Genomic DNA, 26,100 nt, shown 5'->3' on the forward strand with positions numbered 1-26,100 from the left:
AACAAAATGCAAAGGGAGTTAGCATTGAATTAAAAAACTAGTTTCTCACAATGAAAATATGTTTAATGAAAATGATGAAATTCATTTTACCTTCTATCACAGTGATTTTTAAATTGGTGTAACACTATTAGCTGAAGTTTAGTCAGCAGAGAAATCCAAAACAGTGTGCAGAACTGATGCACATATTCGCACATGCCACATGACAGCAGTATCGTACTAATATTAGCATATTGATGCCAATGGTCCTAAAATCTCTGTGACTATTAAAATAGTTTAATTTTGTTGAAAAGTTGTATTTAAAATTCTTTATTCATCTTCAAATAGGAAATGTTATTAATAAAGCTATTTTTCACTTCTTCAGTTTCAGCTTTTCAAACGCAAGGCTGCAGTGAAAAACTGCTGGCAGTTCTCTGTGACTTTTCAGGGTAGTACCTCCTTCTTATCAGGTTTACTCTGGTGTGATTCCGTAAGAGTGCACAGGGTATAAAATAAGACATTAATGAACTTGACAAGTTGCAATATATTAAAAGGGAACCTCTAACATGCATATGTACACGCACCTTGTAGTGCATACACATTTCTCTTAATTCCTCAACTCTCTTTGTAACCTACATCTATTGCTACTACCTTATCTGCAAAATGCTGATTTTTCATAACTCAACATCTTGCTTTTGTCTAAGCAGAGAATCTTTCCCTTAAGGACTACTGCAAGGGTCAGTTCTGAGCCCTCTTGTTTTCTCTCCCAGGTCATCACCTTACTAAGCACTGAACCTGCGGTCATCAGTCACCTATAATCTTAACCAGCAAAGCAGTTCCAGTGATGCTTATTTTTAGACACTTTAACACTTACTAACAGGCCTCCTTCTCCTTCGCCCCTGCTGTTCAAGTAAGTTCTATGCTTCCTTGTGGCTTGAAACACCAAAGTCTAAGATGTGCCAAAACAAAGCATCTCTTTCATTATTTACCTCTTCTCTTTGCTCCTTGCCAACTGTTTCCATATTTCATAATTTCAGCATCAATCTGTTTTTTCTCCCCATTTCTCATCTAATTGCAAGCAGCCTGTTGATTCCCAAAACATTCTCTGCATATAAAAATTTCCTTGATACACAGCTAGAATGTGCTCTTTTTCTCCAAATACTTTGTGAACACCAGCTTTCTCAGAATTCCAGACCTAGCAATGGAAAGTTTTGCAGACCTTGTCCTTTTTCAAAGATACTTCCACCTAAAAGTCCAACCATCTTCAGTAGTTGCTATGACTGACGTGTGATCTTCCTAGCCATAGCAACTCCAGGTGCTGGAAGCCAGTCACTTTTCTTCATCCCTTCCGAACCTGAGATGGGAGAACAAAGCCCTTGGAAATGCATCCCATACACATCTTTACCGAATTCCTCATATTGACTTTCATCTGTTTTCAGCTCAGCTACATTTGTTTCTGCCCTAAAGCCAAGCTCTCCCATACTACAGATGTACAGACTGTGATCCACGCCCATAACACAGAGAATGACGTTCCTGTTCCTCACCCAAGAAAAAGCTACAGTAATAAGAATAAATTTCCTCCAAGACTAACCCCCTCTCTCTCCAAATAATTTACTTGTAAGAAATCTACAGTAACACAAAAAGAACATGGTATGCCACATTTTTTCATGCTGCGACTGTCCACCAACAAGGCTACATTTAATACCCTGACAACTGTTCTCCTTATATCTTTAGCAAAAGCTTGTAGGCTACTCAAAAGGAAAAAAAAAAAAGCCAAACTAACTCCCAAACACACACAAAAACCCAAGGCATACATAATCAGACCTTATTCAGAAAAAAATATCTTTGCACCCTATTCTTAATTATTAATTCTAATGTCTATAAATAACTTGCACACACTTCATTCAGCTACACCGAGACAATTCTGATGGAATTGCACAGCTATACCAAAAAGGGGAGAAAACATATATGGCGAGAAAAGTCAAGCTTTAACTTCATAGAGGTTAAAAAATTTACAGTTTTCTTAAATAAAAGTATGCATAGTTGTTCTTCTTTAGAGAAAGGTAGAAATTTGAAATTAACAGAACAGGCATAAAGGTTCAATCAACAGGCATCAACAGGCATGAAGAAATTGCTCAGAAAATTTAAAAATATGTGGGATTCTTTCTTTCATTATAGTCAATTCTTTTGCTTAATGCAGCTGCTAAACCTTAATTTTTTATTTAAGTAACAGTCTACAGAAAGGTTCTCACTTTGGACATCATTCCAAGGTGTTACAGGTGAAATTCCTAAAACCTGAAAAAAATGTGTTGGTCAAGACCTAGACTACTCAATCATTTATTCCAATTTTATTTTAAATATTATTTTAAGGATCTATTAAAAAAACCAACCAACCAACCAAAAAACAACACATTAAAAAAACTCCTACAAACTACTGACAAATATATTGCTTCTGCCTTTATTTTGGTGGTGACTATTGTTAAAAGATAAATTTAAGTATGCAAAGATTTTGCTTAATTCAAAATTCCTAAACACTGACTGCAGATTGGAAATAAATATAAATATATGAAGTATATCTACTTTATAAAAACTAAGAATTGTTTAATAAAGTAGTTTTTAAATGCTTTTCACTTTCTTCTTAAAACTATATCTATTGCAGTTGCATCTGCTTTGGTATTACTGCACATTTTACCACTCGATAAAGTAGATGTTGCCGTACTTATAAACAGTGAATGTTATTTTTTCACATATTCATTACATACGACGCATTCAATATATTTTCTAACTCAAATAATTCCTTTGTTGTTGTTTTTTTTTTTTTTCTGTAGGTCATCATCAACCCCATTCCATTTATTTCATTTGGTGTAATTTCCAAGGGATTATTACAAAGAAACTTCAAAGATTTGGTGTCATTAAAGGTATCTAACTATGTATAAAAGCTACTGAGTCTTTCTCGCGCCACAATCTGCTCAAAGAACTTCGGATACGCTCACTGAAAGTTTTCCATAGAAGTCCACAATATTCTTCTGTATCACATGGTGTCTTTTAGGAACGTAATACCTTTTGCTTTAAATGTCGACTGTGTTTAAGTCTAGGGTCTGTCTTTAAAACAATTTCTGTAGTTATTCCCATTGACCATCCACTTTCTAATAACAGAATTTTAAGAATTTTAGGAATTCATTCAATGCGGTACATTTAGTTTCCATGACAGCATTATAGCAGATGAAAGAAGAAAGGTAGCAGTGGCATAATACTACCTACGGCACACTGTGTATTATCATTAAGTGTCTGATGGAGCGGTTTGAGAACTACTGCTCTGTTCAACTATAAACACAGGTATTTATAGACCAGTAGATATATTTAGTGTCATAAACATCCCCTTTGGTTGGAAAAATTAAATTACATACACTGTTTAATATTAGGTGGCTGGTTGGTTTTCTTTTTCTTTTATTCTTTCCTAAATTACAAGGCTAATGAGGCATACAAAATGATTCTAAATGAATTTAAGAAAGGATGTAAGACTTGCTTTATGGGAAGATTATTGATTTTCAACAGGAATCTAACTATGTCACATACTAATAAGAGCATTACATGTTTTTTATCAGGGCAAGAAGGCAAGCAACTTGCAGAGTTTATGCCGATATAGAAAATATATATTTATATCTCTCCAAATGCTGTATCTAAAAATGTAAAGAGGTACACTATAAGTAGCTCCCAGCACTCCCAGCAAGAAAATACCCTTGCACATACACAAGCTCCTGTTATAATTCTATTTTAACTACACCGACTCTAGGGTCAGAAAAAATATACCTTGACTTGGACATCTTGAATTCTTTACGTAGTTAAGAGCAACTGAGTATCTTTGATTTTCCAGGATTACAAGCTGCACTTGTGGTGAACAGATGTATCCTTTGGGGAGAACTCCACCACACAATCCATGTTCCAGGTTTCTAAACCATTAGTGGGGTTGATGACAGGGTTCCCCTAAGTTTCTGCTTCCAGTTGTACTGGTCTGAGGTAGAGCAGAGTGCTTAAACTTAAAAAAAAAAACTAATCTATTACTTTGACCTCCTAGAATTACCAGAAAAAGCAGACAAAGCTATTTTCATAGAAACTTCTGAGAGCATGCTGTCTTTCTGTGTCTGATAAGCCATTAAGTTCTAAACAGCAGCTTCCCTACAACTTTTTAACTATGCTACTTTGTCCAGCTAATAAAATACTTATGTACCAAGAGAGTTTTTCCTTCATGACCTTCATTATATGGCTGAGGTTTAACAAGCACTTTGTTTGCTTGAACTTCTCACAGTGCTGCTTTTTATCCTTTTGCAGAAAGCAAGAGATCTGACTTAAAAATTTAAAGCTAATAGATGGATAAGAAGACCAACCATAAAGGGTTACAAAGTTTGCTGCAATCACACAGATATTTTCTTCAGGCCATTCAAAGCTGTGCTCATTTTCTACCTGCCAAGGTTTTTGCAGTTCATACATGTATTTAATTTCAGAATAGTCCTTTACTCTCTAGAACCATAGAATCTTGAGAATTATCATTGAGAAGTCTTTCATTTTTTACCCTATTTCAGCTTTAAATTCATCTTGGGAAATAAATTACTTGACCTACTGGATTAAAATAGGACAAAAACTCCACTATTAAGTTCTATCAAAAATCATGGTAAAATTTCTGTTGAAATTTGAATCCCTGTCTCATCCAGAGCCTGCAAACTCCTTAACATTTCCTTGCCCTTGAAATATAAGCCCATTAATTGAAAGATTCCAAGTTTTACTCCATTATTTAAAAGATCTCTATGGACTTGCTACTGGAAAGATTGCATTAGTGGAGTTGCTTCTTCTATTTAGCCCTAATCAACGAGATGTTAAATATGAGAAATAAGCTGCCCTCTGTAAATTTTTAAGCAAACAAATACCCCTACCATTATATACCTCCCTACCATTAAATACCTACTAGTAAGCTCACTCTTTTTAGCAAGAAAATAAATTACTGATTTTGTTGGCTGACTGTTCTTTTCAACAGGGACAGCAGAGGCAGGCACACATGCAGACCTCAGTCAGGGAAGTTCAACATCCACTCGATCAATGCGCACATCCCCGTATTTGGCCACTTAAACAACTATCTTAACAGGGGCCAAGCACACGTATTAATCCTGGCACCTTTGTTATGGGGACAGTGACCTTTAGGACAGGTGGGAGATTAAGTGGAATAGCAAGAGTTGCTAATGCTTTATGCTACCTTATTTTTTTCAGCCGAGTCTTACAATGGAAGCAAAATGCATCAGCCTGCATCTGCGAACCTGCACTGTATCTTCTCGGCTCTTACATGCAAACAAGGGCATCTGAATGAGGCCTGAAAAATCTGGCTGAGAGGATGGACCTTACATTAATTCCAAAGCTCAAACCAGACTGTGATCTCTGAAGTAGAGAATGCTTTTATATAATAATGGCCAGTCTTCGCGAGCGAAGATCCGGGGAAGGTCTTTACACCTTCCAGCCTGCGCATTGGATTTTTTAGGTGAGACACAGTGTGCGCGGAACTGAGCCCACCCTTTAATCCTAAGGTTCATCTGCCGGGGCCAAGCGAGCTTGGACGGTGGCAGCGAGGTCCTTAGGACGTAGGTGGGTTGCCTTTAAGGGCTAACGAGCCCCACCTGCCCGGGAGTGGCCCTGACCGGGAATCGAACCCGGGTCTCCGCGGTGATAGCGCGGCGCCTTTACCACTAGACCACCAGGGGCTCCAAGTAGAGAATGCACCTACATTTTTAAATGTAGTACAGACTGTGAATTCCTGGGCACAGAGGCTTTGGTTCATCCTTCTTACGTTTTACTCTCAATAATATATGAGTAGTTACAGAGATACAGACTTGTAAAGTACTTTTTATTTGAGATAAGTTCTTTTCATCTTGGCTTACTTTAAAAGACAAAAAGCCATAACCAACAAACAAAGAAAAAAAACTGACTTACAACCTTAGCCTAATACACCTGACATTAGCTCAATGAATTTTGGAATTTTGGATTTTTACAACTAAAACTTCTTTCTGCTAATCCTGAAGCTATGTTTTGCTCTTTGGGGAACTTCCAGCGGAAATTTCCTTTTATTTTTATTTTTGCAGGTAGTATTTCATCTTTGATATAATAATGTGGTTTTCCATACAAGCTTAGGTGTCAGTAACAAATGTTTAAAGGGACTAGTTTGTATCCCTACAATTTATCTAGAAGATTCTGAAATTAGGCATAGCAATATAAGTTACTACGATCAAATCTAAAGTTCTGTCTTAAACTTATGTTGAGGCAAATTCTGTCTCTTCAAAACTGAAGTAAATTAAAAAGCATTGTCTCTAAGTTTCTCTAAATCCCGCATTAAAATTGCATGTTCAATATTAATACAAAACGAGTCACTGAAGCTCAAAGAGTCAGATAAACAGACAAAAAAGAAAGTTATAAACAATAATACAGGGTAAGACACTCTAAAGCATGAGCGTCAAGCATGAGAGACAATAGGCTTGGAAGACATTATAGCCCCTTTAAAAATGTAAATATTTTGGAAATGCTTTGGATCCGGACATGAAAGTCAGGACTATCACTGCTCCCACAAAAGGTAAGAATGATATTTAATAATGCATACCCATTATATAGATAATGTCTACCCCAAAAATCAAAACCAGCAGTAAAAGCGGTGCATTGCTTCCTTCTTCACAACTAAAAAGCCTACTTCCATTTTTGTGAGGACAAAAGAAGAAATATGAATCAAAGGGAAACTGCCCAGAAACCATACAAAACTCCACATGCAGTCAATGTATGGGATCTCTATCCCACCTAATAGGGTCACTATTGCTACCAAACAGTCCAGCGGAAAAGACTTTTCAACTTGTCTAGTATCTGGGAGTAAGCAGTAATAATCAGGTGAAGTATTTACCAATTTGGTGAAAAAAATCCTACCAATTTCCAAAATCACAATCCTATCCTTGAAACTAAAGCAGCTAACACCTGCCTACACCTATTAGGGGCTGAGAAAGGACCCGTGAGTGTGTATTACCGTGCAATCACAGCATGGTCACCCATTTCACTTCTCTGAGTAGTGTCTAGACCTTTACTGAGGCAATTTCGTCAGCTAAGGTAATGTCAGTCTCGCATTTCCTTGCAAAAGGAATGAACATTATTATCCTGTAGGGCATAAGACCCTGTCTGCAAGACACTTTGGGCTGTGAGTCTGAAACAGGTGGTCTCAATAAGAATCATCTTTATCATCATAACCATCCATGAAAGAAAGAAGGAAAGAAGGAAGGAAGGAAGAGAGAGAGAAAGAAAGAAAAAGAAAGAACAAAAGAATGAAAGAACGAAAGAAAGAGAGAAAGAACAAAAGAACAAAAGAATGAAAGAATGAACAAAAGAAAGAGAGAAAGAAAGAAAGGAGAGTGCTATGGGAGGCACAGGAGATACATGAGCTAAAATGCTCACTACAGTGAGAAATCTTCAAACATCTAGACCAGCTCTGAGAGTATGAACTGGTCCCACTCAGTGCCCAGCGTTGATACACGCCAGCAGTTAATGAAAAAATGTTTTATTTAACAATGAAAAAGGGAAATTTAGTCACCGTAACCAGTGAGGCCTATTTTTGGTTAGCAAGTAGCTGGTGAACATCGCTACTGTCTCAGCCAAGTACAACCCAGGCTGGTGTAGCCTAGCAACCTCATACAAAAATGACTCTCAAAAAGGGGATTCTCATTGCAGCATGGCCACAGATGCACCATCAACTGCAAGCTGAGTCGTATTTGTCATTTCATGGAGGCTCTGTTCTGCTCTCCCACCTGAGCCGAATTCCTGTATTTGGGCATAAATAGATACACATCAAGAAATCCTTTTCCATCAGAGAGCTGAATATAAATAAAAAACCAGAAGTCTACAGGCAAACTACATGCTAGGAATAGACAGTGGAAACAGCGCTGTTTGTATAGGTCTATTGCAGTTGTATTCCCAGATAAACAGCAGGCAAGGAAAATTCTCACAGCACCTTGTATACTGCTGACTGTAATGTATGTCCTTGTTGCCTGGATACCTCGAGTGAATTACCAAGCAAGGGTGAGAGTTTTTTTCTTGATCAGTATTAAATAAAAAAAAATCCCAATCTCCTGCTCTATAAGAAGCAGAAGATGCACACGGAAGCTTCCCTTGCCTGGGCCAGCCGAGTGCCAGAGAGAGACAAATCGAGCCTTGAGAATTTTAAATCTTGTGGGTTGCCGTGCCACGTTATGAACTAGATCTCATACAATTCATCACCCAAGTTGCAGAAAAATAGTTCAAGAACTCAAAATAATGAATTCTGTCATTTCCAATAGAAGTGTGAAGAGAGAATTATGAATGAACCTTTTAAAAACACGTATGTGGAGGGAGATTGCCCTTCTACAAAATGAAAGCAGCAGGCTTCTATTTAAATGGCCCAATCCTGAAAGCGAGACCTTTCATTTTCAATTAACTTAAATTGACAATTGAGAAAGGTTTGAAAATGTTGTTGGAGCCCTTCAGTTTGACAGATCTCAGTTCTGACATTACACATAGCATTCTGACCTGATTTTTAGAGTGTGCTGTTTTAAAATTGAGAATTTGAAATGAAAAATATTTGATTCAATCAAAGCTGTTGCAAGACATTCAAACATCTTAATCCATTGAAAAGCATTTTCCATATTTTCTCATCAGGATACATAATGCATCATTCATTAAGATCCATTAAAACCTAAGAGCCTTACCTTCCCTCAACCTTATATTCTTTTATGTTGCAATACTTTCATTGAGATATTAAATTTTATTACAGAATATATTAACACATACAACAGGTAACTATTTACTACAGAAATAAAACCTTTATTTATATTCTAAACCAGACTACGTTACCAATCTACATTACCAGAATAATCTAATCTGACATACCTCCTATCTACCTGACACAATATAGGCAATTTTCAGGTTTAATATTAAATTTTAAACACAGAAATTGAAGACTTCTGAAGAGCTACACACCTTCATTAAATGAAAAAAACTCCCAAACCAAATAAATCAGAGAATATTTCAAAGCTCATAAGCAAGAAAAGGGTCTTTGAAATCACTGAAAAGTGAGGCAGAGAGACCCCCATATTGAAAGAGCCTGTTTATCAATTAATATATGAAGCACATTACCCCTGCTGCTTCAGAGATGCAAAAGCACAATATGCTCAGCTCAGAACCTCCCTATACCAATGATGCAGTCTTAAATCAGTCATGAATTTGTTATAATAGACTCAATCACCTAACAAAGAAAAAGGTGATTTTTTTTCCATCACATGGGTTACCACATTACTAATTTTGATTTTTTTTCAGGAAGCCTCTTTTAATTAATGACCTACTAAGAAAAATAACTATTATTTAATGTTTTGTTTCTTGTAGCCAGTGGAAATTAACGTACATGACACAGACTTGCAGATAATACTGATGACATGCCAGACCCTATTTTTCTGCCAAAGGTTAACAGATGGGCTTGTGTAGTATTGAGTCCATATGCCCATGATATAAATACTGCCATGAAGTCTGAAACAGGAGCAATGTTGAGCACAAGGACTGAGTTCTGTTCTTGCACTACTGTAGGTTTTTGGCATACTCTGCAGAATCAAACAGGATTTGATTCAGGTATTCAACTTGATCAAGCATTACTAGGCCATATCTTGAGGAAAAGCAGCAGCAAAGATATATTTATACTAGAACACTTCTGTTAGGGAATTGGCCCAGAGATGATTTAATTATATTCACAAATTAGCAGCAAACACCACTTGGCCATCCAAGGAACCGGTCACTACAGCCAGGATAAAGGAAACCCATTTTTCTCACTGCTTCTCACGGATTATTCCATGCTGGGGAGGCAGGATAGAAGGAAGTGGTAGCTCCATGCCACCCAAAGCTTTTCCCAATACACTGCCTAAGAGTATGTATAATAGCCATTTTGTAAATGCAAACTGGACCTCTGCTTGTTTTACGCTACTGCAACTAAGTACCAAAATTTTGGAATAGAGTTATTCCTCTGCTTGTATGAGATAAACTGCAAAGAAAGTTACTCTTTATGTTAAGGAAACACAAAGTTTGTATTCTGGGAAATGAGTCCAAATGTATTAGCTGCTAAAACCAAAGGTAACTCCATGAACAAAATAACAGCATCCTGATCCTGTCCTACACCTGGTTGTTGGGTTTTTTTTAAAACATATATATAAAGTGAGACTTTGGCAGCCTGGTGACCTTCAGTAAGAGAGAGAGGGACAAGGCACAGTGTACTGAATGATGGAAATAACACTTTTAAAATTCTTTTTTTCTCACAATGCTTCAGAGGCTGAAACTACCACTAAACATTTTGTCCCTTTTGCTTTTATCATATGACTGTAAGAAGAAAACAGGAAAATAATGAAATTCCTAAAACAGCATTCAGAATACGGGAAAACCACCTGCATATATATGTTTGTCTCATATATAAGATGTAACAACTTCTTAAAAAATATGAGAAATGGCATAGCACTTTATAGTTTTTTTCAGAGAAAGAGACTCGCACCAGAGACTCGGGGGTTTTGAAAGTTGTGCAGCATATTAAGTCTTACTCACTAACTCAGTTTAACAATCTCAGCACCAATTAACAAAGATGATACTTTAAATTACTCCACTATCTTTGTAATAGGGATGAAAAATCACAGTATATCAAATCACGCGTAGCACTGTACAAGAAAAGGCCTACACAAAGGAAGGTCCAATTTAATACAGCCATAGTTTATTATGGAATAGGATTCACTGTTGAAAATATGAAGTTACTTTAAAATACTGATATCGTTGCAACCTACTGTCTGCTTTCCAAAATGCTTGACTATACCTCCCATTTCAGTGTACAGGAACAGACGTTCAACTCACAGGTGCAACAGCTAAAAGTTGGCTTTCATTAAAGGTGCCCTAGTAAGTATGCTGCAAACAGTGCACCTGCAGCACTGTAAAAACTGGACCCGCCTCCAAAACTTACCCTTGTATTGCTTTGCTTGTTTCATGTGTGAATTTTTCTCTTTGAATTACTTTTCCTTAAAATACTTTTGGTTTTCTCTGCCAAGGTGTCCAGCTCTGGCCAAGTGCTACTATTAGCACAGCCCTGCAATAACAAACCCATCTGCTGCACCATGAGGGCGGGGGCAGAGAAATCAGTAAGGGAGGCAAAACCAAAAAAAGCCTTTAAGAGATGTTCCTAAACCCGGCGCAAAGCCGTTGACTTGGGCTACTGAGGAATCCCAAATGCCAGCACAGCGCCAAGCAGCCATGTGGCTGGTGGCGGGGCAGGGGCAGCGGGGTCGGCGCTGGGCTGCGCCGGACCCCGGCGGCCGGGATACGAACACGGCACATGGACACGACACACGGACATGCACACGCAGACACGCACACACACCCCGCCCCGGGGCTCGGGCTGCGCCCAGTGCGGTGCTTTTCCCCGCAGCGCCCCGGGCGCCGACAGCAGGGACACGTGACCAGGCGAATTAAAAAAAAAAAAATAAATAAAAAGGAATGCATAAAATAAAATCCCCCCGAACTGGCTGCTGTCCGCTTGGCCACCAGCTCTCCCCGCCGGGCGCGTCCGCCCCTCGGCGCGGCGGGCGGCGCGGGGCTGTCACCGGGCGGCCGCCGGCCCCCGGGAACTTACCGGCGGGGCCGCCCCGTCCCTCGGCCTCCGGCGGCGCGGTCGCAGCTCAGGGCGGCGGCATCCCCCGGGCCTCCTGCCTCCCCCGCACCCCCCGGCTCCCCGCGGGCGTCCCGGCGCTGGGCTGCGCGACTTGTTTGATGCGGTGACACCGTCCTCACCATATGCTGAAGCGGGAAAGAAGGAGGAGAGAGAGTTTGTGTGTGGGGGAATTAACTTTGCTCAATGGCGACAGGGCAGCAGCCTCAACCCCAGCATCAGATCGATTTACTAAACAAACTGAAACGTGGGTGGGGACGTTAAACAGTAACCAGCGGCCTCAATGAAAACTGAAAGCTGCTGCCACCGCCGCCAGCCACTGCCCCTGCGCCGCCCGCGCCCCGCCGGCGGGCGGGCCCGGCGCTCCCCGCACGGCACGGCCCGGCCCGGCCCACCGGAGCGCCCGGCGGGAGTTGCGGCGGGGCTTGGTCTCCGGCCCTGCTGCCCCCGGCTGGCTCCGCGGCAGCGCCCCCGGCCGCCGGGACGGGGAGCGGCCGGTGCCCTGCTCCCCAAGCCGTACCCCGCCAGGGTGCCGCCGCCTCTGTGCCAAGGGCGGGGAAAGTATCCCCCGGGCCGCCCTGCTCTGCCTCGGGAGGCAAGCCCAGGAGCTCCGCAGGGCCCGAGCGAACGGCAAGCTCCGTCCGCAGGGCCGTCCACGCACCCTCCCACCCGCAGTCCTCAGCGCCCCACGGTGCTTGGCAGGCAGCGACAGATTTGCGGGCGCCCAGACATCAGGTGTTCCCGGTGTCGCTCTCTTTGTTCCACTGAAACTGTCACGGGGGAAAATAAGCCCCCCCTCTTCAGTTCGGTGCCTAGTTATGTAAAGAAATGGGACCAAATATGGGGGTTCCACTGCAAACTCGGCGTTCCCTGCACTAGAGACACTTCGCCGGCCTCTTAGCACCGGGAAGGTCGTGACACAAGGAAGTGTTTATAAAATAATAATTGCCATTGTTTTCAAACATTAAACATTCACTGTCTCGAAACAATAATTAACGTCTTGACTATGATACCACCCGCTCACACCCACGGAGGCATCAGGAAGAAGGGAAATAATTCAAGGCAGTGTCTTGCCACTCCAAATATTATCCGGGGGGGGCCTCCTCAGCGGCATGAAGGGAGGATATTTGGCAGAAGTTTCCATGTAAGAGTGACAAAAGTCCCCGTAGGAAGGGACTGCCTCACTGTGGGCGCGTGAACGCGCCTGACTCCTGTACCCGCACACCCGTGGCAGTGATTTAACGACGCTCTCACAGGAGAGGGACTGCACGGGCTCTACACAGGAAGGAGGTTGGAAAAAAAATATGAAAAATGTTCTCTTCCTCCAGTCTCTGAAAGCGGCCGGTGATTGATTGGTTTCCCCAGCGAGGAGATCAGCGGGTTTCCTCTACTTTCTTACCGGTGGTACCTTGCCATGCTGTTGGATCTCGTTAAGATGGTCAATTCCTCATTTCCAGAGTTTGCCCGTGAAAACTCTGGATCTCATTTTTAGGGGCTTTCGATTGTCCCTTGGAGGGAACAAGGAGAATTTTCCTTGACAATTCCCCCCCCCCCCCATTACGAAACATTAATAATCACTGGAAATAATTGCCCAGATAGCCACAAGGAAGGTGTAAATACATCCAAAGCCCTCCGGTGTAATTTCAGACGCGGTTTTTAAAAGGCCAATAAAAGTGGCCGAGGAAGACTTGTTCCTGAGGTGTTCTTGCCCATCTCCTGCCGCAGATAAAATACTGCAGGCAAGGGCAGCACTGACAATGAAATAAACGTTACTGCTGCTGGCTCCAGCGCGCCTCGGAGCAATCCGCAGGCACATACAACCGGCTTAAAAAGTGACTGTCACTTACGGGAGGGTTGTTTTTTACGTCTCTTCTAGGAATCTCGGCCATGTGCCGAGGGCTAATAACCAGTTTTCTTAGATGAATAACGAGGATCTGTTGGAGTTTCTTCTCTGTTTTAATTCGAATAAAGTTAACACCTTAAAGCCATGTGGTCATCTGTAGCAACTGTATTTCTACGCTTGAATCTGGATGCAGGTAGTTTTGATGGAGGGGGCGTCAGGACATTTTGATTCCAATCCCTTCAGCGTATACAAACGTTATTATTATTCTTTCTGCGGGAAAGGTACTGCTTCGTGCCGAAAGCAAATAGCTTGCAGAAGAGTAAATGGAATTTTTTTCCTGTGAGGGGAATATTCGCGCGTATTTCCCATCACATAAGGCCACGTTTGATTTAACCTTAATGTAACTAGTGGTTTTCATTTCGACTTCAGCGTCTCCTTAAATGCTTTTTATGAAGTGGTTGCCTCTTTTAGTTATCAACAACGTTTTTGAGTAAGAGTGGGGGGCAGCATAGAGTCCCTTGACGGTCACCTCGGCGCCAGTGCTACCTCTGAAGCAGCATTTTCACATGTCACCTCCACGATGAAACCATGCGACCGCCCAAAGAGCCGCAGTAGCCGTAAGCTGCCCCGGCGCCCGTGGCCGGGAGCCCTTCCCGTTTCCCTCTAAGGTGACTCCAATCATCCCCCCCTTTGTTGAGGATGGAGCATCAAGACACTAGGGCAGTAGCGGGGACCCTCTGCCCGGGATCCCTGAAGGCACCAGCTGGGCCATCAGAGGCAGGAGATGCCCCTTTTGCTCACAACCTCTCTCCCCGGGGAGCAGGACTGGGAGACGGTGTTGGGAGACGGACAGGAGTAAACCTACGTAGCCTTTTCCAGAGGAGATAACGATTATTTCCAGGCGTTGACCTCAAGGGGGAAGCCCCAGACAGTATAGTCTCTGTGCCAATTTGGAGAAGCCCCTCTAATCACTTGGCTGCCTCTGGCTGTGGCCGCAGACACCTGCTGGGTGGCTGCCCGCCGGGTGCGGCCGCCGGCTCAGCCCCCTCGTCCCAGCGGGGCCGGCGACCCGCGCCCCGGGCGGGCAGCCCGGCACGCTCCCGCAGGCAACATCTGCGAGGGTCTGCCCTTCCCGATCTGCTCCCAGCAGCGTTTGTCAACCCCTCGCCGGGCATTTTATTGGGGAAAAAACAAGGGGAGCTGGCGGAGCTGCCTCTGCGGCAGCCGGGGCAGGGGCTGGGGTCGGAAACGGGCGGCCGCCCATCGCGACAACCCGCCCGGTCTCCGCTCGCTTCATTCCGGGATCATTAACCCGCGGGTGAAGCAACTGTTTGCGTGCCCTCTCTCGCTCCCCTGGGCTGCTTTTTCCCTGTTACTGATCCATCCTTCGTAAATCATTTATGGGGAACTGGGCATTTCTCTCCTCGCAGGAGCTTCCCTTGAAAAACTTTCCCATCTTCAGCCAAGCGCCCGTCCTTTGTTATCACGAATAATTGATAAAGGACCCCAACGTGCCTTCAAAAACCATCTAAACGGCTGCCGGGAACTACAGTCACTTAGGGTCACGGGGTGCTCCTGGCTTTAAAAGCGCAATACAGGAAACGATCAGGACCAAACCGGTTTAAAGAAACTGATAGTTTTATGTGGTTACCTGAAACCATAAATGGGAAACGCGGTCTAATTTTGCAGGTTCTGGTATCGAGTGTTCAAGTTCCCCCTCGCCCTGAGCAGAGAGCACCTGAAATTCTGGTACTAAGGTTTCTGCGTTTTGTTGCCTCGAAAAACAGAGTGAGAGAGAAAGTGCATTGTTCAAAAGGAAAAGAAAAGCTGTAAACCTCTTATAACTCTGAATCGTGAGATTACGCCGGCAGCACGCGGCTGTGAACCGATTTCAGGGGCTGCATTAGAGACTCTGTTTTCTAACAGAGGTTCCCTGGCTAAAGTATTAATTGCCAGGGTTTCATGAAAGATTTGCAGACTTTACAATCATTTATGATCCGTGCAATAAAAACTCGGAGATATGGGCACACTGGTTCAAGTCGTAATGCAAAGATGTATTAGGTGCCCTTGGCAACTATCTGTGGGTGCTGTTTGTGTTCTCCGAACACGCCCTTCACTGCAATGAACATTTCTGCAAACCGCGGGTTGGGTTGTTCATTTCCAGAGCTCAGGATGTTCACACAAAAGAGCTATAGATTTAAGGCAGAGGAATCGAATGCTTGGAAACTCATTCTAGTCCCCCGAAGAGTTCAAATGCAAGTGAGATAATTACCCTTGACGAAAAGTAAACTTCGAGGGAAAATACATGCCTTTCTCCCTCGTAAATTAAAAGCCCGCCAGAGAGCAGGTCTGAGGTTCAGCGGCGCAGTGCTCTCCTGACCCCCATCCGGGCTGAGATCACATTATTGTCCGCCGCAGCAGAAGGCGGAGAGGAACCCCTCGAATCCCAAGAAAGACACCTCAAAGGGCATCGCCGGTCCTCCGACGATATCCTATTTAGGAGCCTCACAAGCGAGCACCCCAGGCATTTTAAAGATTATCCCCCTAAAGATCTTTGAAGATTATGCTAATGACTGCAGATTACACGAGTTTACCGCCAGAGCGGCCGAACAAAACGCGCCTCGTGGCGGCTGCCCGCGGTCATTTTCTGCCTCTCTTTTAAGACGATTTGCGCCCCCCTCCCCCGGCCGTTCCCCTCATTAGCGGCGGAGCGAGGAGGGAGGCGGGGGTGGGGGGTTTTGCCTGACGGGGCCGGGGAGCTACGGCGTTGCGAGGGCGGCGGGCAGGGCCGGGCCGGGCCGGGCCGGGCCGGGCCGCAGGTGGAGCGGGCGGCGGGCGCCGTGCGAGACCCAGCCGTGCCCCCTAGCGGCGCCCCCGCCGCCGCCGCCACAGGGCACGGGCAGGCCTCGGCGCAGCGCAACCGCGGGGTGCCCGCGGCGGCAGACAGGGAGGAGCTGCGGACCCGGCCGCAGCCGGTGGTGCCTGCCTTTAGGCGAGAAAATTAGCGAAATCCTGCCAGCGTGTCCCAAGTGTCACAAGCGAGGCGTCCCACGTTCCGCAGGGGGAAAGGAAAGGATCGGCAGCCTGAAGGTTTCACGCTGCCCCAATGCTTCGTTCATCCCCACGTCCCTCCCCCCCCCCATCCCGCGCTGCCCTTGACCCTTTCACCCCACAAAAATATTGCTGAATAAGGATGTAAGAGGCAGGGTCTCCATCCTGTTTGTTCCATCGCACTCATGTCAGTGATTCTAGCAATTCTTTCCCCGGAAAAAAGCACATGCTCTGGTCCTGAAAATAGAGGGTGGGAAGCCCACATGATCTTGGATGTTGTCTAACACAACCATAGTGAATATGTGGAAGCACGAATCATGTTCACTATGTTTGTTTTTCTGATTAAAAGTCCTGCCAGGCTAAAGTAGGAATAAAGACTTGAAAGCACAAATGCTACTCTCATGTAATGAGAACAAATATAATGAAAATGACTCCCCAGATGAAGACAGCAATTGCATATTTGGAGATACAGTTTTGATCTTGTTGCTTAACTGGGTCATGTTTATGATATGCTCTATACAAATCGTGATTGGCTTCTTTTCCTCCCAAAATACAGCCAAGAGATGCATGCATGAACAAAAGATGAAAGAAAAAATATTTAATGCCAGATTAGCTTTCTAAGGATTTGTTTCTTGGTCTATGTGTGTGAAGTGTGTTCTTATGTCATTAGCTGATGCCTGTAATGTGATTTAGAATATACCTTATGCTTATTTATGAAAATGATCAAAATATTTTATATGCCAGACAGTTTCACTCTGGATATGTATCTGCTAGTCATAGAATCATAGAATCAGCTGGGTTGGAAAGGACCTCTGAGATCATTAAGTCCAACCCTTGATCCACTACCACCACGGTTCCTAGACTATGGTGCCACATCCAGTACACTTGCTCTGTGCAATATGGGTTATTCTTAAATGATCATAGAATCATAGAATTAACTGGGTTGGAAGAGACCTCTGAGATCACCAAGTCCAACCCTTGATCCAACCCCACTGTGATTACTAGATCATGGCACTCAGTGCCACATCCAGCCTCATCTTAAAAACCTCCAGGGACGGTGAATCCACCACCTCTCTGGGCAGGCCATTCCAATGCCTGATCACTCTCTCTGTAAAGAACTTCATTCTAATATCCAACCTAAACCTCCCCTGGCAGAGCTTAAGCCCGTGCCCTCTTGTCCTGCTGCTGATTGCCTGGGAGATCCTTACTGAAGTGAAGACTTCTCTATCTGTGTTTGACACACCTATCTGTATATGGTGGTTGACTTAGACTACTAGAAGATAAAAGTATTTGGACATACCTTGAAACTGTAGTATAGGTAAGCATAGAACATTGCTGTTGAAAGAGATCTAAGTAATACTGGTATGAGAACCCAGCAAAGACACTGGCTAGAGCAGAGGTTAACAGGATGAGTGTGCATCTAATACATAATTTGTACACGAAGTAGTTCTAACTCATTGCTTCAGTTAGGGAAGATTGAATTCAAAATGTAGGCAAGGTAAAAGAAAATGATCTTTTACTGATAAGTGAGTGATTCAGAGTACATATACTACTAAACTGTTTGTACACATTGGTATTGACAGTGTAGACATGGAGTGTGGAAATCATCTTCTGCTAAGAGTTGGGAATAATTCAATCTTCATGACATCAACTGATAAAAACTTATGTTTTCAGTCATATATGCAGGTAAAAAGCACCTTAGAAGTCTAATGAACCATTTAAGAAATTCCATTTGTCTGGGTTAATAATGATGGTTAAAATGAAGTGTTCTGAGTTATTTTTATGCTCACACAGATGCAGAGATGAGACAATTCAACTTTGCTTAAATTTTACAGTTTACCAGATAATTTTATAACATTCCCGAATGCATTGTACTTTGCGCTGAATTAAAAAATTCCAGAATAGTTTTGGAGCCCATTTTGGGTTTTAAATTGTTTAAAATGAAGGGGGTTTAACGTATTTCCTTTACAAATCACCACCTGTTTTCTTCAGTGAGTTACAGACTTATGGCAGTACTCCTAGTTTTATTTTCTTTTCTTAGTCACCCCTCACATCCTCCTCAATCCACACGAACCACAGTGATTCATAGATCACCAGGAGAAAAGCGCTGCTTTAGGAAGATCCAGCCAGCTCCTCCCGGATAGTTTCAGTTTAACTGGTTACACTTTAACCGATTCAACACAGTTGGCTCAAAAACAAGTGGCTCAGGTGTTTAATTCAAAAGGCCCAAGTATTGACCGTGGGAGCTGAGGCTGAAGGGCCAGAGCCAGGGGAGTGCTGAAGGGCCCAGCCAGTCCCACCATTACTCTGAGTACTTCTTCCTAGGTTGTCCACCCCCTAGCTGAAAGCTGCCAGTTCCTTAGATCTTCCACCAATCATGTCAAAACGACCCAGCTTAACTTAAAAATATCAGCTTGTTTCCTGTTAGATGATTTTAACAGTACTAGACATGCAGTTATGATAGGAGATCTGAGGGGGGATATAATGTTCAAAATACCGATGCAAAGGGAGGCTGGCAGTTTGCAGCAGAAGGTGAGTGGCTGTATTTTGCATTGACTACAGTGTTGGACATGTTAAAGATACAAGAACTAGATGATCTTGAAGGTTCATTCCAACCCAAACAATTCTATAACTTTATTCATCCCCAAGAGGGAGAACCTCTGTCTATCTTCAAGTTCTGAAGTTACCAGATTCAGAAGGGACAGGCCCTTTTGTATGTCTCTCAGACTTTTATAAGCTTGTATAACTACAGAAGCTATGAAGATCCCAGGTGGAGCTGTGATCCATGTATATTCTTCATACTCTGTACAGAGCACATCAGCATTCAGCACACATGTTCATAATCATGTTAATAATATGTCAATTTTTATTTCAAAGGTAATAAAAATGGAGAAGAATGGCATTTAAGTGAGTTTAACACTGCTATTTAACATAACTATGGATCTAAAACTCCGCATTTACATTTTTGGTGGGACTCATGTGATACAATACTGACTTCCTTTAATCTAATCTAGAGCCTAATCTCAGTATGGGCATTCTTATATTCTAGATGATGAACTTAAAGTTGTTATTTTTTCAAATATTTTGCATAAAGCTAAAAACTTAATAGAGAAAGTGTAAAATCAAACATTGCTAAAGGTTGCCAAGAGACAAGATATTTATCTATTAAATAATTTGTAAAATTTAGTCACAAATCTCAGGAAAGATACTGGGGTCACCATAAAAATAACCACACTCCATAAATCGTATCACACTGCATAAATTAATGCTGTTAACTTTCAGTATATTTTCTCATACCAAATTGTACAAACAGGCATTTTCTTTCAAGGAATGGGTAAGACTGATGCAAATTTTTGCCAGCCTGGCAGTAGGATATTTTAGTGAAGTACTTAGACTATTTTTTTTGCCAGAAAGTTTAAATGTGTACTTCGATAGCATGCTAAAATGAGTGAATTTGAGAGTATCTATGTCCCTGAGAAAAGGAAAGAAAAAAACCATTTGAGTCGAGCTGATGTGTTGGTTAGAAGAAATGAAATGCATCAAACTCATTATAAAATAGATGTTTTAAGAGTTATTGGTTTGCCTCTTCAATACAAAAGATGTTAACCAAAATAAGCATGCTGGAGAAGAGTACATGGAAATTAAATTCTCTCCCCATCGTAGAATACATTGGATTCTCCAAGGAAGAAGTCCTTGGGAAACAGCTACTTCTCTGTTGTCTACACTACTATCATCACAAAACAGCTGATTTGTCATTGAGGGATGATCTGTATACATATTTACACGTTTGTTTAGATGTACTACTTCCTCTGCTTTCTCAGTAGACTTACTGTGTGATATTTTGCCAAATTGCTAGGCTGTCTGTGTTCCATTTATTTGTTCATGTACCTGGTGTAATGGATATTCCTCATGTTGGGAGAAATAGAAGTTCTGGGGAGAAGGCCAGGTTCATAATAAAGGAAAGAGGCCTCAGACTCCCTAAAGACTAAGCAGCATACTACACAAGTCTAGCACAGGAATTCAGTATACAGAGCATATGTGTAAGTAGACCTAAGGCCTATTTTTCAGGTGCTTGATACAAACCATGTGCACTGGAACCAGGGCCTGTGTTGCATCTGAACTGTTGGTGTACACCAGATTCATCTTCTGTTATTATGTTGGAGCCTCAGGGCTGGAAATGTGTAGGATGAAGGGAATTTCAGACTTTCTTCTCTATGGAAGTATCTCTTCCTGATACCATTCATCATAAAGTCTTGTATGAAACAGGGCAGGTTATTCAGAAACCTGAAACTTAAATGAGCCCTATAACTGGACAGCCCTCTGCAGTGGCAGGAGTTGAACTTGATGATTCTTGTGGGTTCCCTCCTGTAAGACCCCAGGTCAAACCACATGCTGCCCAGGCATTTTACTTACGTTTAAGGCTCCAAAATTTAGTTTTTGCAAATCCTTCAGTTCTTAATACCTTGAGGTTGCATAGAGAGAACACACTACATACATTTCCTAAGAGATTTCTTTTAATTTAGTAAGAAAATAGGCATTTTGGCTAAAGTTAAAAGGGGTAACATACAACCAAGACAAAGTATTTCATTGAATTATGCAGTACACACTAACTTACAACTTAGTAAAATACAACTGTCATGGTTTAGCTGGTTCTTGGTAACTAGGCAGGAATTTTTTCCCTTCCCCTTGCCCACTGCGTGCAGAGCTATCAAGTGAGCACTTAAGAGATACAAAAGAACTGGCCCAGCTAGCTAATTGCTCAGAACTTAGTCTCCTAGGAAATGAGGGAGATGAGGGGCTGCTCTTTACTCTTTTCTCTCATCTCCTGGGAAACAGGGGGAGGAGTTTTGTGGGCTGGCTGTGGCTGGAACAAGGTTGAAGTGGAAGCTTGGTAGTTCTCTCTGCCCTCAGCTGCTTGCCAGCTACAGATCCTGCTTAGATTTTTCATCAGGAGGAGCTGTTTTGCTGGAGTGTTTTTTTTTTTCCCTTCTCTGTTCCAGTTTTGGTTTTTCTCCTGGTGGTGGTCCTTGTGCACATCGGGGAGAGAGAGAGAGAGGACTGTGCAGAGTAGTTAGATCAGCTGAACAGAGTGAGTTTTGAGTTTGGGTTGTCTTTTTCATTGGGAGAACTTTCTTTTTTTTTGTTTTTGCTTCCCTTCCCCCTCTCCCTCTCCCCTTTCCCAGTGTGTGGGAAGGGAAGGGAGGCCCAGTTTTTTTTTGTTTCTCTGGTATACCCAGGGTGTTGCCTTCCCTCCTTCCCCCCCACCATGTGGCAGAGACCAGTGATCCCACATCGCCCCCTGCTGGCCAGCATGGAGAATTGCAGGCTCTGAATCTCCAGTGATCCAACAGTGCCACTTGGTGACTGGTACAAGACACTACAAGCTCTGCATCTCCAGTGACCCAACACTACCCCCTGTTGACTGTAGTTGGAATTGCACCAAAGGGTGCTAACTGAACTGTTTATCTGTTTTTTTCCTTTGCTTGTTTATTGGTTTGTTTTGAAGGGGATTATCTGTGGGTATAGGCGTTTGGTTGTTTGGTTGTTTTACTTGGTTTTTTTCGTTGTTTCTGCCAATATATATATACCTTTTTGTTGCAGTATATAAAAGGATGTAGAAATTGTAATGTTGTTAAAGTGAACATGCTTCCAAAATGGTGGTATAACTCTTGGTGTGAACCTTTCTCCTTCCCAAGATCCCTTACCTGTATCTTTGTAATGCCTAAGAGATAACTGGAAGCTCATCTATTGGATGTTAACCCTTTCTTGTAATTGGTTGTTTGTAAGACCTCCTGGACTCCCACTGGTCACTTTGTAATTCCCCCAAAAGCTATTTAAGGAGTTACCCAAAACAATAAACTCTCTCTGCCTGCTCACCCTGCCAGCAGTTCGTCTCCTGTGGTCTCTGTCGGAGCTGTGGAGACCTTGTGGGGTGGAGGAGGGGGAGGGCACGCTCCCCCCCGGAGCAGGGGGTAAAAGGAAAAGCCTCTTGCCTGGGGTTTCTCCTCCCTATCCCCCTTCAGCGTTCATTCACCTTTTAATAAAAGGCTGTTATTTTTCCTTTTCCATAGTTTGTTTTCCTTCAATCGGAGTCTCTTAATTTCGGATTTATAATTGCTTAGAGGGAGGAGTTTGGGTTTTTTCTCATAACTCATCCTCAGCAAACCACCTATGTCTTATTTAAACTGGGACAATAACCCATCAGCTTAAAGTTATCCAGAAGAGATTAAGGAGATAATAAAGAAAAGAATTAAGAAAGACAGACATCAAGAGGAAAACAAAGGAGTAAATAATGAGATTAGAATAAAAGAATGCCATAGCTACCAGTGAAGAGTCCTATGGAAGTCCAGGGCTTCACACACAATGGCAGGTCCCCAGAGAAAAGGCAAGATGGAACCCACGTGCTGCTGTATTTTTGTGGTCTGGCCACGTGGCCACCCCTCTCCAACAGCGCCACCTGGTGACGGGCACTGGACATTACAAGTTCTACTCCTCCCGTGATCCAACAGCGCCACCTGGTGACTACAATAGGACACTACAAGTTTTTTACACCTTCAGTGACCCAACAGCGCCACCTGGTGAATGGTACAGGACATTACAAATTTTGCATCTCCAGTGACCCGACGGCGCCCCCTGCTGACTGTGGTTGGAACTGCACCAAAGGGTGCAAGAAATTGAACTATTTTCTTTTTGCCGGTTTATCGGTTTTGTTCTTAAAGGGGATTATTGGTGGGTATAGGAGTATTACTTAGTTATTTCACTTGGGGTTTTTTTTTTATTTTTCCCGTGTTCCTGTTAATACACACATACCTTTTAATAAAGGGCTGTTATTTTCCCTTTTCCATAATTTGTTTTCCTTCAATCGGAGCCTCTTAATTTTGGATTTATAATTGGAAAGAGAAGTTTGGGTCTTTTCCTCCTAATTCATCCTCAGCAAAAGACCCTTGTCTCATTTAAACTGGGACACCAGGCTGGACATCTGGCACTGACCACTCAATGCCTTCCAGGCCACAGTCTGGGGTGGTGCAGCCAGTCAGAGGCTCCAGGGGGTGGTGTAGTGTGGTCGGGCGATCAGGCAGCCCTGTTGTTTGGCAGCCCTACCATGTGGCTTCCACGAACCTGCAGGAGGCTGCGGTGAGGCTGCAGACCTCACCATGGACTCCGACCTGGCTCCCTCACCAACACACACATGAGCTGGTTGATTCTGATCCAATGATAAAATAATCCAGTGAGATTCAAATCCGGTATCTCACACTTCCAACTCAGCATGTTCTGTGATTCTGGAACTGAAGAAAATACCGGATGAAACTTCATAACAAATCTTGCTTCCAAAAAGTCTCTTACCCTGACTTACAACTGGACAAAAGGGACAAAACTGAGTTACCAGACTGAATAGGCTGGTAAAAGAAGCTCTTTCAAGGGGAAAAAAAAAGATTTACATGATGTAGAGTTATTGCCATCATTCAAGCAGGTAAGTTTAGACCAATTCTATTCATGTTCCATCTTATTTTTGACACTTGAATATATATAAAAATGTATAACTGAAATACATTTATGGAACCTTAATTACAACAGCTGTGTTAGTCACAGAGGCTATACGTATTTGTGTATGCACATAGGAAGAGTAAACTCTTTCAGTAGATAAATTCCCTTTCCCTGTTTTAATTCAAAATCCCTAATTATAGTTTTAATGCTATACAGAAGGAAAAAGAGAGAAATTACACCTTTTCTCAGTTTCATTCCTTTGCATGTAACAGTTTTAACAATTTGAATTCCAGCTCTCTACAGTAGTTTATGTGGCTTGTATTTTGTGACTGTGTAAAACGTAAACTCTATTTTATTTCTCTGTAAATGTCAGGAGAGTATAAATCAATAATAGAGTGGTAACTGAGCAATTAACTCATGTCACCCCTGTACCTTCACATTAGCATCACTGAGAAGGATCTTACCCTTTCAGTGACCTCAGTAAAAGCAATAACATCCTTTTCTGCTAAAGGTAATTTTTTTAAGTGAACTTAGCACTCCTGAAAGGTGATAGATTGACAATCCTGTAAAGTGAAGTTCCTTATTTGGTCATTGACTATGGGTAGTATGTAATTCCACAAATTATCTGGTGATACAACCCTGTCCCAGAAGGATAAGAATGGAGTCTGGTACTTCTTCTTTCACCCATTTCATTGAGGCATCACAACTTCGATGTCAGTTGTCAGGGTAGTTTCTGATGCAGTTGCTGTCAGTTAACAAGCAGAGCTGGAGTTCCAATTCATTTTCAACGAGCAACCACACGTGACTGTAATCAGTATTGACAGAAGGTAGATGGCCATCATAGACACGCAAGTGTAGGTCCTGTCTCCTATCCCCTACACTGCTTCATTTGCAAAATGGCATATAATAGATGTTCAAAATACATAAGAAAATCCTTGAAACAACTAAAAAAGTTAAATCCAATGTAATAATCTTCTGTAAAGCTTGTAGTAAGATTTTGAAAGCTTTATGCTTTCTAGGGAAAATGAAGAAAATTCATCAAACAGGTAAGTGGAAGATAATTCCCTTAGTCTATCAAGCATATTTTAATTTATGAATTTCTCATCATACCATAGTACTAATCAAGTCTGTTTGTATTTGCCAGAAGTCTGAAAGGTATTGGTACTCTGGGCCTTGCGACTGCAAAGATTTTCACTCATCCACTCTGCCATGGATCTCAACCAAAGAGAGAAGTGTCTCTGTGCCTCTCTCCCTCCTGTCTACAAGCAAAATGCCCTGAAAGTGTTCCAGGCCAGGTTAGATGGGGCTTTCAGCAATGCGGTCTAGTGGAAACTGTCCATGATCTTTAAGGTGACTTCCAACCAAAACCATTCTATTATTCTGTGAAAATATGCAAATAATTCCCTGTCTCAGAGCAGTGTGTAGAGTACAAACACACATACAGAGATCATGAACCGTTCTGATACAGTAGGAATAAGGAAAGGAGTCAGATATGGAGCTAAGACCATACCAGGATTCACCCTTTAATGGTTGAAGGATCTTTCTTTCCTTGAATGTAGCTACAGTGAAACATCTGAAGAGCAATGAAAATGGACCCTGTCTCTGTTGTATCTCTTTATATGTGCATTTCTGTATTTCTATGTTGACATGGAGCTATTCTCATCAAAGTGCAGAGGAGGAGTATAGGAGAACCAGAGTTGCATCTACCGTAGCCATCTGGTGTGTTGAAGGAGCTTCTTGTTTGGGTCAGAACTTGCCTTCTTCTGAACTTGGGTTCATATACATACATGCTAGTGCCATGAGGACAAATTCAAAGCAGCTTTCCTCTCAGTGTCCTGGCAGGCCACCATTCTCTGTGCCCCACTTGCAGTGTGGCCATGAGAAACATCAGGATTTTGCCCTTTACACATGCAGGTAGTTTTGGCAACAGCAGCAAGGCTACTTTGGGGTGTTGGTACAGAGATCTTCATTGTATTGCCTTTTTAGTTTAGATGTATAGACACACATAGGACTG

The 26,100-nt window shown here is 42.5% G+C and overlaps 1 protein-coding gene across 1 annotated transcript in view; it reads right to left on the minus strand.

Moving 5' to 3' along the window:
- HNF4G (hepatocyte nuclear factor 4 gamma) overlaps positions 1-11,747 on the minus strand; it is a 61,483-nt gene extending 49,736 nt beyond the window's left edge. The window contains exon 1 of the mRNA XM_050323044.1: positions 11,672-11,747. The gene's annotated coding sequence lies outside the window, so the exon portion shown is untranslated. The remainder of the gene's footprint in view (positions 1-11,671) is intronic.
- Between the last annotated feature and the right edge of the window lie 14,353 nt (positions 11,748-26,100).

This window comes from Myiozetetes cayanensis, unplaced genomic scaffold (assembly GCF_022539395.1).
Source record: "Myiozetetes cayanensis isolate MyiCay16 unplaced genomic scaffold, myiCay2020 scf1, whole genome shotgun sequence".
NCBI lineage: Eukaryota > Metazoa > Chordata > Aves > Passeriformes > Tyrannidae > Myiozetetes > Myiozetetes cayanensis.